Below are 13,913 nucleotides of genomic sequence, written 5' to 3' on the forward strand. Positions count from 1 at the left end.
TCGGAATGCCAGGGCGCATTGAGCATGTCAGCACAAAACCATCAGAGAGGAAACAGGTTTATAAAAAGCAATATAGGGACCTTTGATTTTGAAACTAGCTCTCCACCTAAAAAAAACATTTGTTGCTATTGGAATTCACTAGCTTACTAAATCTCACCACGTTATGCAAATCGATCACAAGGGGATTTAGAAGGCAATGCAGCCATCCTTCCACATTTGCAGATTTGATTACGTGCAGAATCCTAGAACTTGAGGAGACCCTAAGGGCCATCTAATCCAACCCCCTTCTGCCAGGATGAAATGCACCATCCAAACCCTCCTAGCAGATGGCAAGCCAGACTCTGCTGAAAAACCTCCAGAGAAGGAGACTCCAGGAGACGTGGAGGCAGCATATTCCACTGTCAGACACCTCTCGCTGTCAGGATGTTCTTCGTAACGTTTAGGTGGAAATGTTCTCTCTCAAAGAATCTCCAAGTCTCTAAGACTGTGATGGTGAACCTATGACACGCGTGTCAGCACTGACACGCATGACTATTTTTGATGACACGCGGCCACATGCATACAGAGAAGTACACCTTATAAGAGCCAATCTAATTCCATCCTTCATTTTGTAAAAGGCTCTACAAATTTAACATTTCCACATTTGAGCATTGTTCACTCCATAACTCAGCATGGAATATACATTTTTCTTACTTAAACTATAAATATTGCAAAAAAAATATTTTTTTTCCTCGAAATTGACACCCAAGTTATGCTCAGGTTTTTGGCAAATTTTGACACACCAAGCTCAAAAGGTTGCCCATCACTGCTCTAAGATCACTTTCTGTTGGAAGACTCATGCCATGATCTAGAACAGGGGTCCTCAAACTATGGCCTGGGGGCTGGATACGGCCCTCCAAGGTCATTTACCCGGCCCTCGCTCAGGGTCAACCTAAGTCTCAAACGACTTGAAAACAAAACAACAGCAACAATCCTATCTCATCAGCCAAAAGCAGGCCCACACTTCCCATTGAAATACTAATAAGTTTATATTTGTTAAAATTGTTCTTCATTTTAATTATTTTATTGTTTTTAAGTGGATTTTATTTTGCACTATAAATAAGATACGTGCAGTGTGCATAGGAATTCTTTCATGTTTTTTTCAAATTATAATCCGGCCCTCCAACAGTTAGAGGGACTGTGACCTGGCCCTCTGTTCAAAAAGTTTGAGCACCCCTGATCTAGAAAATTCTTAGAAAGGTGTTTTCGGGTTTTAAAAAATGGCAATTGCTTCCCCCCCCCCCCCATTTTTACAGAGTTTTTGTGCCCTTCCCTGCAGTGAATGCAGTATATGGAAACAAACAGCTGGTAAAACAAGAGCCTTGAAGGGTATGAAGGAGCAGGATATAACCAAGGGTATAACCCAATGCCAGGACCTGGGCATGGCTGGTTACCTAAAGCAGTACACTGTTGGTGTTTAACTGGTACCTGATTTGCTGGAGAAGCAGCCCGAATCTCTCTTCTCCTCATGCTTCACCCTTTTCTTTGGACTTGTTCTGCACTTGCATAAATAACCGAGCTCTGACGCCAAATGGCTCTCACACCTTGAAGAGCCTTGCATCAACAGGCAGAGGTGCGCCGCTATGCAGCCAGTCACCTCCACTCAGCATGGCTCTGTCAACACTGCCACCCTAGTCATTTGGACCCACATATTCAGATGCTGCAGGGTGCCAAAGGAGCCCTTTGGACCACTGTTCACAAGCTCACAGAGATGGAACCGGTTTCATACACTAAGAATGAGTGCTTTTGGTTCACCGGCATGCTTCCAGGTATTATTATTATTATTATTATTATTATTATTATCTTTATTTATACGCCGCAAAATCTCCCGAAGGACTCGATGCGGCTTACAAAGGCCAAGGCCGCAACAATCAACAACTTACAAATATAACAGTAATAAGCATATAATAAAACATCAAGCAAAGACAATAAACACTAAAAACAATGACACATGATGCATTTAAAATCTAAAAGGCCGGGCCAAATGTAATGGACAAAATTTAAAAGTGCTGAACTTGGCAGGAGGTATGTAGAGGTTTTTTGGAGGTAGGTGCAATATGCAGACAATCCTAGTCTCTAACAAAGTGCATTTGGGACATGATGCCAGGAGTTTCCTAATCTGGAAAGACACACTGGAACGGCCAGGTCTTCAGGCTCTTCCTAAAGATTGCCAACGTTGGGGCTTGTCTGATGTCCTTGGGGAGAGCGTTCCAGGTATTGTGGCAAAGAAAAGCATCCCAACATCAACAACAACAAAAACCGCAACATAACTCTTGTAAAGGAAGGAAAAAGAAGTCAACACACAAGGAAGCAAAATGACATGCCTCATAATCATCTTCATCACTTTGTTTTCCCCCCAATTGTGGGAGTTGAACTCGTGGTGCCAGAGCGAAGTCTGTTCGGCGCCTTCCAAGTTGCCCAGTCTTCTGTGTGCCCAGGGGGAGTCTCTCATCTGGTATCACCCACCGATTGAGGTGCTGGGTTTGAGCCTGCCACTTTTGAACTCTCGCTTGCTGAGGTGTTCCAGCGAGTGTCTCTGTAGACCTAAGAAAACTATTTCTTAATTTAAGTCCTTGACGTGCTGGCTGATACCCAAACAAGGGATGGGCTGGAGATGTCTCTGCCTTGGTCCTTTCACTATTGGCTGCTACTTCCCGGCGGATGTCAGGTGGTGCAATACCGGCTAAACAGTGTAATTTCTCCAGTGGTGTCGGGCGCAGACACCCTGTGATAATGCGGCATGTCTCATTAAGAGCCACATCCACTGTTTTAGTGTAGTGAGATGTGTTCCACACTGAGCATGCGTACTCAGCAGCAGAGTAGCATAGCGCAAGGGCAGACGTCTTCACTGTATCTGGTTGTGATCCCCAGGTTGTGCCAGCCAGCTTTCGTATGATATTGTTTCTAGCGCCCACTTTTTGCTTGATGTTCAGGCAGTGCTTCTTGTAGGTCAGAGAATGGTCTAGAGTGACTCCCAGGTATTTGGGTGTGTTGCAATGCTCCAGTGGGATTCCTTCCCAGGTAATCCTCAGAGCTCGGGATGCTTGTCTGTTCTTAAGGTGAAATACAAAATTTGTGATTTAAAGTGTGGTGAGAGGAGGGAAAAACAAGATAATTAAAATGCATTAGTTGCATCCGGACACTTGGATAAGTAATGCTTTCGACTTGTGAACATATTCCGAGGCCAGCTTGTTAAAACTCTGCTGCAAAGTGTGATTGCTGAAACTTGGCCGTGTCTGAACCAGGGACCTGCGTCCTTTAATGGTCCAAAGGGAAGTCAGTGAGAGGGGATCTCTTTCAACTCCGCCAAGCAAAGGACCAGCTGTTTGAGCCACAGAAATCTCTGCACAAAGCAACAATGGGTCTTAAAACATTTTTTTAAAGCCAGCCTTCCTATCTGCTTGAGTGTACACACACAGGGAGTTAAGAGTTGTATTGTTTGCAGTCACAGGTGCAAGAATAAGGCAGCTGTTGGCCCCAAATGCAGAGAGAGCGCCTTGCCCTCTGCCAAAGTCACTGGTCAAACACACCCAGCAACTTGAACCAATCCCACAAAATTACACAAAATGTGGTAACAGCCTAGGGCAAAACAACACAGTCCAAGATCTGTGGCTATTTCACAAAGCAAACCAATCAAACTCTTTGGAGCAGAGCAAAGGCAGAATTCTGTTCCAGAGATACTTTCTGAATCACGGCTTTGTTTTTACCCCTTTCGCCAGAGTTTGGGATTATGTAAAAAACGAGTGGGAAGCCGCGAAAAGACTTTTTAAGATACAGCAAGATTAATCCCAGGCCTAATCCGCAGAGCCCCCTTTGTTCAGGGCAGCGGAAAATTGGCTTGGCAGGGAAGGGAACGGCAGCGGTGCTGACAATCGGAGGGAGGCAGACAGGGGCAGCTGTCAGATGTCTTCCCGAGACACCCTCCCAGCCACAAAGCCCTCCTCCGCTTTAACCAAACACAGCCACGGCTACCGAGTTAGCTCAATTGGGCATGAAAATACGGCAGCGCATCCTGGCACTTGTTAACCAAGCCAACCCTCCGAAGAAGGCAGGCGACATCTCCAAGGGAATTAATGGGATGGGGTGGATGTTAGATGGCAAATTTCTATGTTGGTTTCAATTCGGAGAGGCTCAATGGGCCTTGTGCATGAAATGAAATAAAGGATGAGGATTCCTTGAACTTAACCGTCTTAAAGCTAGGACATTTTCAGGAGCTGTTAAGGCATGCATAGAATCATAGAGTTGGAAGAGACCTGGTGGGCCATCCAGTCCAACCCCATTCTGCCAAGAAGCAGGAAAATCACATTGAAAACACCCCTGACAGATGACCATCTAGCCTCTGCTTGAAAGCCTCCAAAGAAGGAGCCTCCACCATACTCCGGGTCAGAGAGTTCCACTGCTATTTATTTATTTTATTTATTTATCATATCAGGAGCAACCAGACAGTTGTATTACATTTTTAACAAAACAAACAGACAAAACACAAAGTTTGCAAGCTTGGTAGTTGATTAAATGTCCTTTGACCACTATCTTTATTATTATTATTATGCATTTGTCGACATGAGGCTGACAGGATGGTACTTATCTTCCTGCGCGACTCTGGCAATAACTCTTAGGATTATTTGGGACTTCTTGATTGTCCTATATGAAGTGTTCAGTGTGCCCTATAAGGCGCTTGCCCAGAAAAACAGCAATTCCCAATATGCAGGATGCAGGATAGGGGACATTGGGCCGTGAACGGGCACACTCTCTTTCAGGATGGCTTGTTCACCACAACTGGCCTGATTTGCTGCCGAGGAGATGGCAGGATTCTGGAAAAAAGACAACCTGATAATCTGACAAACGGTTCTGTATAAACAGAAAACAAACTCTGTTTGAAGGGGAAGACAGGAGTTTCAAAAACCACCTTGGCTGATTTTCTGCGATATGTTTGGGGTATTATACAGAGGTGCCTTGGACTGCGAGAAGATCCAACCAGTCCATCCTCCAGGAAATAAAGCCCGACTGCTCATTGGAGGGAAGGAGACTAGAGACAAAGTTGAAGTACTTTGGCCACATCATGAGGAGACAGGAAAGCCTAGAGAAGGGAATGATGCTGGGGAAAGTGGAAGGCAAAAGGAAGAGGGGCCGACCAAGGGCAAGATGGATGAGTGGCATCCTTGAAGTGACTGGACTGACCTTGAAGGAGCTGGGGGTGGTGACGGCCGACAGGGAGCTCTGGCGTGGGCTGATCCATGAGGTCACGAAGAGTAGGAGACGAATGAACGAATGAACAACAACAAACACAACAGAGGTGCAGCAAGTCATGCTCTCTCAGCCTAGGAAGAAGGCAAAGATGATGTTTTTTTCCTTACCAAAACATCTTCAGACAGGGAATTGACACAGGAAAAGCATGCAAGTTCATCTGTTTCTTTCTCAGTAACCACTTTTGACAATCTTGGCAGTATTGTCTGTTCTCCAGAGGCCTCCTTAACTCAAGCTTTGTCCCCACATCCCAAAGCTGCCAAGTTTTGAAGCTCAATGCCGCCATCTTTAGGGGAAGATTCAGAAAACCCCCGTAAACATCCACAAAATAAAAGCATACCGAGACCGCAGGACCTATATCTAGCAAACGAATCTTTGGAGACACTGGAACAAATCAAATACCATACCACCAGGACCAAACTGTGTAAGGACCCCATCCAAAAACATCTAAAGAAATATTTAGATATAGAAAAAGACAAGAGTAAAGAGATTTTGTTTAATTTCTTGGTCACTGCTGCCAGAATAGTGTACACCAAGAACTGGAGACAAAAAGAAATACTGGAAAAAGAAGACTGGCGAACCAAAGTGCTAGAGATTAGGAACATGGACAGACTTACCTATGGGCTTTCATCTAATCAAGGCCTACCTAAGAAAGAAACCAACTGGGACCTTGGAAAAGACTACTTAAAACTGATGAAAATAGATCTCATCTGCTGAAGACATTCAATCTTAAGGGGAAAAGAAGACGTAGAGCAGTGTTTCTTAACCTTCCTAATGCCGCGACCCCTTAGTACAGGTCCTCATGTTTGGTGACCCCCAACCATAACGTTATCTTCATTGCTACTTCATTACTGTCATTTTGCTACTGTTATGAATCGTAATGTAAAGATCTGAAATGCAAGATGTATTTTCAGTCACTGGACTAAATTTGGCACAAATACCCGATACGCCCAAATCTGAATACTTCACTTCACTTTACTTCTTAATTAGTCGCTCTCCACCAAAATACTCCGAGCGACTTACAATTTAAAATAGCATTTCACAATATAAAAACATTCAACATTAAAACATTCAACAGTGACTATTTGGCAAATTAGATCTGATTACTTAAATGCACAACCAAACAGAATACTGGTGGGCTTGGGGGGTGATTGATTTTGTCATTTGGTAATACTGGAGTTGCTGGGATTTATAGTTCACCTACAATCAAAGAGCATTCTGAATTCCACCAATGATCTAATTGAATCAAACTTGGCACACAGAATTCCCATGACCAAGAGAAAATACTGGGAAGGTCTGGTGGACACTGACCTTGAGTTTTTGGAGTTGTAGTTCACCTACATCGAGAGAACACTGTGGTATCAAGAAATGATAGATCTGGATTAAACTTGGCACGAATACTCAATATGCCCAAATGTGAACATTGGTAGAGTTTGGAGAAAATAGACTTTGCCATTTGGGAGTTGTAGTTGTTGGGATTTATAGTTCACCCACAATGAAACAGCATTCTGAACCCCACTGATAGAACTGGACCAAACCTTCCACACAGAACCCACATGACCAACAGAAAATACTATGTTTTCTGATGGTCTTTGGCGATCCCTCTGACACCCCCTCGCGACCACCAGGTTGAGAAACACTGACGTAGAGGAAGCAGAACAATTATAACATAATATTAATTCCAAATAAACCTAATGGCCATCCAATTCAACAGCCAGCAGTGTCTAATGTGGACTCATCTTGTTGTGTTTCAAATAATAACAATAATAATAATAATATTAATAATAATAATAATCACCCAGTCCTAGACACTTGGGAAGTGTCCGACGTGTGATCTAATACAACAGCCAGCAGAGTGTCTGCTGTGGACTCATCTTGTTGTGTTTCAAATAATAATAATAATAATAATAATAATAATATTAATAATAATAATAATTACCCAGTCCTAGACACTTGGGAAGTGTCCGACATGTGATCTAATACAACAGCCAGCAGAGTGTCTGCTGTGGACTCATCTTGTTGTGTTTCAAATAATAATAATAATAATAATAATAATAATAATAATAACCCAGTCCTAGACACTTGGGAAGTGTCCGACGTGTGATCTAATACAACAGCCAGCAGAGTGTCTGCTGTGGACTCATCTTGTTGTGTTTCAAATAATAATAATAATAATAATAATAATAATAACCCAGTCCTAGACACTTGGGAAGTGTCCGACATGTGATCTAATACAACAGCCAGCAGAGTGTCTGCTGTGGACTCATCTTGTTGTGTTTCAAATAATAATAATAATAATAATAATAATAATAATAATCACCCAGTCCTAGACACTTGGGAAGTGTCCGACATGTGATCTAATACAACAGCCAGCAGAGTGTCTGCTGTGGACTCATCTTGTTGTGTTTCAAATAATAATAATAATAATAATAATAATAATAATAATAATAATGACCCAGTCCTAGACACTTGGGAAGTGTCCGACATGTGATCTAATACAACAGCCAGCAGAGTGTCTGCTGTGGACTCATCTTGTTGTGTTTCAAATAATAATAATAATAATAATAATAATAATTACCCAGTCCTAGACACTTGGGAAGTGTCCGACGTGTGATCTAATACAACAGCCAGCAGAGTGTCTGCTGTGGACTCATCTTGTTGTGTTTCAAATAATAATAATAATAATAATAATAATAATAATAATAATTACCCAGTCCTAGACACTTGGGAAGTGTCCGACATGTGATCTAATACAACAGCCAGCAGAGTGTCTGCTGTGGACTCATCTTGTTGTGTTTCAAATAATAATAATAATAATAATAATAATAATAATAATTACCCAGTCCTAGACACTTGGGAAGTGTCCGACATGTGATCTAATACAACAGCCAGCAGAGTGTCTGCTGTGGACTCATCTTGTTGTGTTTCAAATAATAATAATAATAATAATAATAATAATAATAACCCAGTCCTAGACACTTGGGAAGTGTCCGACGTGTGATCTAATACAACAGCCAGCAGAGTGTCTGCTGTGGACTCATCTTGTTGTGTTTCAAATAATAATAATAATAATAATAATAATAATAATAATAATAATAATCACCCAGTCCTAGACACTTGGGAAGTGTCCGACATGTGATCTAATACAACAGCCAGCAGAGTGTCTGCTGTGGACTCATCTTGTTGTGTTTCAAATAATAATAATAATAATAATAATAATAATAATAACCCAGTCCTAGAAACTTGGGAAGTGTCCGACGTGTGATCTAATACAACAGCCAGCAGAGTGTCTGCTGTGGACTCATCTTGTTGTGTTTCAAATAATAATAATAATAATATTAATAATAATAATAATCACCCAGTCCTAGACACTTGGGAAGTGTCCGACATGTGATCTAATACAACAGCCAGCAGAGTGTCTGCTGTGGACTCATCTTGTTGTGTTTCAAATAATAATAATAATAATAATAATAATAATAATAATAACCCAGTCCTAGACACTTGGGAAGTGTCCGACGTGTGATCTAATACAACAGCCAGCAGAGTGTCTGCTGTGGACTCATCTTGTTGTGTTTCAAAAAGTAATAATAATAATAATAATAATAATAATAATAATAATAAAGGATTTGAATGCCTCCCTTGATGTTTTACTTACTCCATACTGTTTCTTTCATTGCTGCTCAACTGACTGAATATATGTGTACTTTAACTGAATCATATTTTTAAATCATTGTATGCTTCCAATTTTTAACTACGTTTGCTTTCCCTTTTGTATACTTGAGTCCCAAACCCCAAAAGACAGGATGCTGTTGCTGTTACCGTATTATTATTATTCTCTCTTCTCCAGCTAGAACCCCAAAGCCTTTTAAGAAAACAACAACCCATCTTTCCATTGAAACCTCCCTTTCTGGTTTCCTATCACACGCTCCCAAGTGTTTAAAACCAGAAGCTGGGAGATCAATGCAAACTTGGAAGAGTGACAAAGGAAATTTGTAATAAAAAAGGAAAGATCAAGACACAAACAACCCCCTTTTGCAAGTCCACGCTTCCCAAGAGAAAGAACCAAAAGAATAGCGGAACAAGGCAAAAGAGATCAAAGAGGGCCCCCCAGTTTTACAGCCGCTTGGGCCGAAAGGCGGCCAGACAAGGCAGCAGGGCAATGGGGTGGCTCCCAAGTGATGCCATGCGACTTGCAGAGAGCTGCGAAGTGTGCCAAACCCAGCGGCCCAGACCCATCTGCTCTGCTATGGCCATTCGCATGTGTGTGACAGGCGGCCTGGAAAGGGTCATTAACAAAACCAAAGGGGTTTTATGGCGGTTTGGGAACAGCAGGTAAAGGGGGCAGACAGAGGAATACCTTTGGGAAAGCACTTCAAAGCACGGGCATGCGCCAATTGCTCTTCGGCAGATTCCAGATGGGGAAATCTGTGCTCCCAAAGAGACCTACGACCGGCCACTGAGCTCTCCATTGCTCTTCGCCTGTCCGAATTCTCTTGCCTCAAGAAGCACAGATGGGGAGGGAATTTAAAGATGTAGTTTTTTTTCCATCTTTGAAGCTTATCCCTTCCCTTTTAAATTCTTCTCAGAAAATATACAGCACATCCAGATGTGAAACAGGGTAAGCCAAGCATGGGCAAACTTTGGCCCTCCAGATGTTTTGGACCTCCAACTCCCACAATTCCGATTATTTATTTACACTATTTCTATCCCGCCCATATCAGCTCAAAAGCGACTCAGGGTAGCATTATTATAGGAATATTATATTCTATTATTATTATTTACACTATTTCTATCCCACCCATATCAGCCCAACGGCGACTCAGGGTGGCATTATTATAGGAATATTATATTCTATTATTATTATTATTTACACTATTTCTATGCCGTCCATATCAGCTCAAAAGCGACTCAGGGTAGCATTATTATAGGAATATTATATTCTATTATTATTATTTACACTATTTCTATCCCACCCATATCAGCCCAACGGCGACTCAGGGTGGCATTATTATAGGAATATTATATTCTATTATTATTATTATTATTTACACTATTTCTATCCCGCCCATATCAGCCCAAAGGCGACTCAGGGTGGCATTATTATAGGAATATTATATTCTATTATTATTATTATTATTATTATTATTATTATTATTATTATTTACACTATTTCTATGCCGTCCATATCAGCCCAAAAGCGACTCAGGGTGGCATTATTATAGGAATATTCTATTCTATTATTATTATTATTATTATTATTATTATTATTATTTACACTATTTCTATCCCGCCCATATCAGCCCGAAGGCGACGCAGGATGGCATTATTATAGGAATATTATATTCTATTATTATTATTATTATTATTATTATTATTTACACTATTTCTATGCCGCCCATATCAGCCCAAAAGCGACTCAGGGCAGCATTATTATAGGAATATTATATTCTATTATTATTATTTACACTATTTCTATCCCGCCCATATAAGCCCGAAGGCGACTCAGGGCGGCATTATTATAGGAATATTATATTCTATTATTATTATTATTATTATTATTATTATTATTATTGCAGCAGAGTGCATTCCAGGCGTGGTCAAACTTGGGCCCTCCAGGTGTTTTGTACGTCAACTCCCACAATTCCTATTATTATAGGAATATTATATTCCTATTATTATATTATTTTACTGACACAAAAACACAGTATGTCACAGCAAATGAGATATATATGCTGGATGATGATGATGATAATAATTATTATTATAGCAGAGTGTATTCCAGGCTTAGTCTTCTGCTCTGAGTCGCCTGAGGGCTTCTTTTTTTTTTGTCGCGTCAGGAGCAAGTCGCTTCTGGTGTGGGAGAATTGGCCGTCTGCAAGGACGTTGCCCAGGGGACGCCTGGATGATTTGATGTTTTTATCATCCTTGTGGGAGGCTTCTCTCATGTCCCCGCATGAAGAGCTGGAGCTGATGGCTGAGAAAAGCGGTATATAAATAAAGTAAGTAAATAAATAAATAATAGTCAAACTTGGGCTCTCCAGGTGTTCTGGACTTCAAGTTCCACAATACATACAACTGCCACTCCCATCAACCCCACACACTTCCCAAACTAAGGCCTTAACCTGGGATCTACTGCCACCCTCATCAGCCTCTGGTTCTCTTATTTATTTATATCAGGTATGGTCAAACTTGGGCCCTCCAGGTGTTCTGGACTTCAACTCCCACAATTCCTGGCCTCAGGCGCTTAAAGGAAGAGGCCCGAGGCTAGGAATTGTGTGAGTTGAAGTCCAAAACACCTGGAGGGCCCAAGTTTGACCATGCCTTGAGTAAGCCAATCTGAGAGATCAGTATCACTTCCTTGGAAGACAGTGCCTTCAGTAGCTCTAGAGTGCTGAGGTTCAACTTCCGGAATAAATGACATTTTTACCTTCTATTTACTGCTAGGAACCTTTCATCTCCCATCACCCCCAGTTACATGACCATTGGTCACTGGCCATGTGACTTGGGGATCAAGGGGGCATTTGCCCAAGACTTTTGGAAGGCATCAAGTTAAAGAGTGCCGTTTTCTTCAAATTTTATTACTATTATTACTACTATTACTATACTAATATTAATATTATTACCATCTCTAGCCCTTGGGTGCATATTATTCCAATTTATTGAGGAAAGCCATAGCCTATGAACTCCTGGAGCTCCAAAATTAAGTGCTTTCTGGCTGAGTATTGCAAAATATTTTTCTCTAAACTACAAACCGAGAGACAAATGTTGGGCACTGGCTTTATCACTGGTCTACGAATCACCACTTGGCCAGAAAAACCACTTTCTATACTGCCAAATAATCCAGAATATCAAAACAGATAATCCAGATTTGCTGCTTTGAACTGGGTTATATGAGTTTACACTGCTATATAATCTAGTTCAAAGCAGATTATCTGGATTTTATAAAGCAGTGTAGAAGGGGCCTGAGAGCTATAGTTTTAGCCTTCTCTGCCAAATAATGTATATTACAGCTCCCGGGATTCTTTAGCATAGTTATGGTAAATGAAAGGAGCATCTCTTACAGCCAAATCTTAACTCAGTGTGAGCACACATAGATATACAAAAAAGACTCCCTTTCCTCACTGAAAGAGATTAAAATATGTGTTTTGTTTCCTTACAACCAGAATTTTCTTTTTTCAAAGGGTGTCATCTCTAACTTTTCCAGGAGGCATTTGGGTCAGCCCTTCCGACAGAGAGCAGATGGCATGTGCCAGCCATAAGCAGACCTGCTGCCCCAAATAGGAGCAATTTGCGGGAGCATGAAAGGAGCGTGTTAGCACCAATTGAAGAATTTGGGGGGAAGAAAGGGCCCTTCACCTGGAAGCAACTGGCTAAGTACCCTCTTTTGCTGAGGAATATGGCAGGATGGCTCAATTGAGGCGCAGTTTGCATCATGGTGTGGAATGGCAGCTCTGCCTTCAACATCAAAAGAGGCCACGCTAGAGAAAGGCAATCAGGAAGTCGGAGATACTTTAGAAAGAAGAAAAAGAAGGTACTTCTGAGTCACCCCCCTTTCCCCACAGAAGCACTTTGGGCTTGTGCTGCATATCAAAAGGGTCGTAAACGCTCTTAATCTGCATTCTTGGAAAGGACTCGCATCCGAGGGAGTTTTCCCCATTGTCTGCTGAAAACAGAGTCCTTTCAGGACTGGTGCAAACCATCATCTGCTGAGCTGTAGCCTAACTCTCAATCCACGACACAATGCTGCCTTTCTGGACCAAATAATCAGAAAGAATCAACACATAGGGAGGTACTGACATTTAATTATGATTTTTAACAATATAATTGTTAAATTATAATTGTTAAATTATAATTGAATAGTAGAGGCCAAGATAGGAGCCCCCGGTGGCGCAGTGGGTTAAAGCACTGAGCTGCTGAGCTTGTTGATCGAAAGGTCGCAGGTTCGATTCCGGGGAGCGGCGTGAGCTTCCGCTGTCAGCCCTAGCTTCTGCCAACCTAGCAGTTCGAAAACATGCAAATGTGAGTAGATCAATAGGTACCGCTCCGGCGGGAAGGTAACGGCGCTCCATGTAGTCATGCCGGCCACATGACCTTGGAGGTGTCTACGGACAACGCTGGCTCTTCGGCTTAGAAATGGAGATGAGCACCACACCCCAGAGTCAGACATGACTGGACTTAATGTCAGGGGACTACCTTTACCTTTACCTTTAGAGGCCAAGATAAAGTACTTTGGCCACATCATGAGAAGAAAGGAAAGCTTAGAGAAGAGTATGATGCTGGGGAAAATGGAAGGAAAAAGGAAGAGGGGCCGACTAAGGGCAAGGTGGATGGATGGTATCCTTGAAGTGACTGGTTGACTGGATTCAGTTGTTTCTGACTCTTCGTGACCTCATGGACCAGCCCACGCCAGAGTTCCCTGTCGACCGTCACCACCCCCAGCTCCTTCAAGGTCAATCCAGTCACTTCAAGGATGCCATCCATCCACCTTGCCCTTGGTTGGCCCCTCTTCCTTTTTCCTTCCTTTTTCCCCAGCATCATTGTCTTCTCTAAGCTTTCCTTTCTTCTCATGATGTGGTCAAAATGTCGTAAATAAATACATACATAAATAATGCTTAACTTATTCCATATTA

The 13,913-nt window shown here is 41.9% G+C and overlaps 1 protein-coding gene across 1 annotated transcript in view; it reads right to left on the minus strand.

The window, feature by feature from the left end:
- The window catches only part of LOC137095235 (mitochondrial import inner membrane translocase subunit TIM50-like), a 53,511-nt gene that overhangs the window by 24,162 nt on the left and 15,436 nt on the right, over positions 1 to 13,913 (minus strand). The window lies entirely within an intron of this gene.

This window comes from Anolis sagrei, chromosome Y (genome assembly GCF_037176765.1).
Source record: "Anolis sagrei isolate rAnoSag1 chromosome Y, rAnoSag1.mat, whole genome shotgun sequence".
NCBI classification, from domain to species: domain Eukaryota; kingdom Metazoa; phylum Chordata; class Lepidosauria; order Squamata; family Dactyloidae; genus Anolis; species Anolis sagrei.